The following is a 3,148-nucleotide window of genomic DNA, read 5'->3' as shown; positions in this document are numbered from 1 at the left end:
TTCTTGTGGCGGTGTGGAAATCCAGGATGTTAGAACAGATTCTATAAAAACGTATTAGTTGGGATTTGATGATGGCTTTGAAGGTGTGTTTGGGGTGGTAACTTGATTTATGGAGGAGAGCATGTGTGTCAGTGGGTTTGAAGTAGACTTTGGTGTGTAGGGTATTGCCTGTGGGGTTGGGGGGTCCAAAAAATATTGTGGTGTCCAGGAAGTGGATGTGTGTTGTGTTTGTGGTGTATTTGACGGAGATGGATGGATGATGATTATTGAGGATGTTGATGAAGTCTGTGAATGTAGAGGGGTCATGGGGCCAAATTCCGAAGATGTCATCCAAATATCTGAGGTAGAGTGTTGGTTGTAGTGTGCATTTTGCTAAGGCTTCTCGCTCCCACTCGCTCATATAGAGGTTGGCGTATGAGGGTGCAAATCTCTGGCCCATGGCTGTGCCATGGACCTGTAAGTAAAACTGATTATTGAAAAGGAAGTCATTGTTGGTGAGACAGAGTTGTGTGAGTTGGAGCAGTTCTTTATCCGGGCGTGTGGGGTCTGGGTTTTTATTAAATATTGTTTGTAGTGTATGTATTCCAAGTGCAGTGTTGATGTTGGTGTAGAGGCTGTCGATGTCGATGGTGAAGAGGAGTGATTGTGGGGGGACAGTGATGGAGCGGATCTTGTCAATAAAGTCGTAGGTGTCTTTGATGTAGCTGGGGTGCTGGGTAGAGAGGGGGCCTAAGAAATGATCGATATATTGGGAGATGTGGTATGTGGAGCTGTTGCAATCGGAGACTATTGGCCTGCCGGGGGGAACTTCAAAGGGAATGGTCCAGGTGTCGGGTTGTTTATGTATTTTGGGGAGGAGGTAAAAGTAGCGGGGGCGTGGGTTGTCCGGTCCAGAGAGGAAGTGTTTTTGTTTGGTGTTGATATATTTTTTATTGTGGAGGTCCTGTATGATGTTTCTGAGTTTTAGCTGTGTTTGGGGTTGGATGGTGTCATGTAGTTGTTTGTAATAGGTTTTATTGTTTAGTTGTCTGTTGGCCTCAAGGAGGTAGTGTTGGCGGTCCATAATGACAATTTTGGAGCCTTTGTCTGCGGGTTTGAAAATGATGTTTGGGTTGCGGGTCAGTTCGGTAAGGGCCCTACGTTCCGGTCCCGACAGATTATCTGGGGTATCTGTCGGGGACCGGAAATGACGAAGGGCCCTTTTATTGTGTTTGATGAGATGAAGGGTAAGGGGGTGAAGGTTATCTGGGGGGGGTTCCCAATAGGAGGGGTGGGTGAAGGTAGCTGTTGGTCTGTCTGGTTTGAGGTGGAAGTAGTCGATGATTTTAAGTCGTCTATGGAAGTTATGAAGGTCCCTTTGAAGTTCCTCCCGGTCCAGGTGGGTGGGACGTGGGATAAATGACAGCCCCCTCTCTAGAAGTTGGGATTGTGCTGTGGAGGGTGTGAACAGTGTGGCCAGATTGAGGATGTTGGAGGGGGAGTTCCAATCCAGGTCCTGGTGGTGATGTGTGGGTGGATTGTGTGACTGTGTGTCCGGGTTGGCTTTGGTAGTTAGTGTAAATTTAGTTGGTGTAACCAGTTCTCAAATATGTGGCGGGCTGTGGTGGGTGTCCAGTGAGTGTTGTCTTTTTCTGTGGTGAATGTGTCGTGTGGGATTTCCAGGAGTGATGGGAAGTGAGTGACCATGACGTTGTTGATGTAGGTGAGATTGCTTTTTTGGGTGGGAGTGAGGTTCGGTGAAAAGTTGATGACGGGGAAGTATATGTCTGCATTGGGGAAGGTCGACTTGGCTTGACGGAATAGGGATTTGAATTGTTTGATGGAGGTTTGTCTGGGGTCCTGGTCTTTGTTATTGAGGCCTATGGAGAGGATGACGATTTTAACATGGGGGTAGGGTGAGGTTTTTTCGGCAATTTTTAAGAAGTGATATGAATTGGCGCCAGGGTAGCTGTCGAGTTGGATTTGGGGGTGGGTGTGAGCTGGGATTCTGTTGATGTTTGAGTCGCCTAGAATGATGATGGGTCTGCGGGGTTTAAATGACCAGTCCTGGATCTTGCGGTTAGGGCGTGCAATGTGGTACGTGGGTCTGGAGAGGGACGTCAGGTTGGGGGATTGTTTGATGTTGGTAGGTGGGGGTGGTTGCTGAGCGGTTGGTAAGGGGGAGGGGGGATGAGTGGAGTTGTTGGGTGATACAGGGATGGGTCGGAGGGGTGAGGGAAGGTTTTCCATATTAGGGTTTTCTTCTAGAATGTTAGGTGGGGAGGGGGGAATAGAATTTGGGGAAGGGGGGGAGTCGTGGGAGGTGGATGGATGTGGAAGAGTTGAGCTGGAGAAGGGAGAAGAGAAGGCTAGAGGAGGGGAATTATCTGTAGATGGGGGAGGGGGGGGCATGTTATGTGTGTAAGATGTGTGGAGTGCCACAGTACCCGTGGGGAGTAGGCCGAGCAGCAGGCCCTCCGTTGGTGTATGTGGGGAGGGCTCAGAAGGGGTTGTATTTGGGTCATGATTGACCTTAATGGACCCTGTCATCATTTCTGCCTTTTTAGTTTTTTCCGGTGGGGGCAGTTGTTGCTCGGCCTGGTCCACAAGGGCAGCTGCGGCATCTGACTGGGGGGAGGAAGAGATGGCATCGGTAATAAGGACTGAAACATTGGACTGGGTGCTGAGGGTAATGGTTTGGAGTTCTTCCATGGTGGGGAATTGGTAGGTGGGATAATGGACCTGAGCTGTGGTTTTTTTGAGGGCTGGGGGCTTGAATGGGTGCTTGCGGGAGGGGGTGAGGGGAAGGATGGGGGAAAGGGGGGCGTGAGGAGTGGTGGGTCTGTTGAAGGTTGGCAGGGGTCCCCAGGTGACTCTGCGTGTTCTGAATGAGAGTGGAGTAGAGGAAGTTGGAGTCGGTGGTGTTTTGTCCGGGTCTATGGGGTGTTGTAGTCGTCCGTCTTGGTGTGTCCTGGCAGTCGGATGGTTTGGTGTGAGGGTAGATGGGAGTCGGATGGGACGTGTGAGGGAAGGGGTTTTGTAGATTGGGTAAGGGGAGGGAAGAGAAGTGGAATGGGTTTTGGTAATTGTCTGGGGTGTTGTCTGGATCCCTATTGAAGTTTGTTGGGGTCGACTGAGTGTGGTGGAGTGATGCTGCTGGATCTCTTCG

This window comes from Echiichthys vipera (genome assembly GCF_963691815.1).
Source record: "Echiichthys vipera genome assembly, chromosome: 16".
Taxonomy (NCBI): domain Eukaryota; kingdom Metazoa; phylum Chordata; class Actinopteri; order Perciformes; family Trachinidae; genus Echiichthys; species Echiichthys vipera.
The sequence above is the reverse complement of the archived record's forward strand: the minus strand, read 5'-3'. Positions refer to the sequence as shown.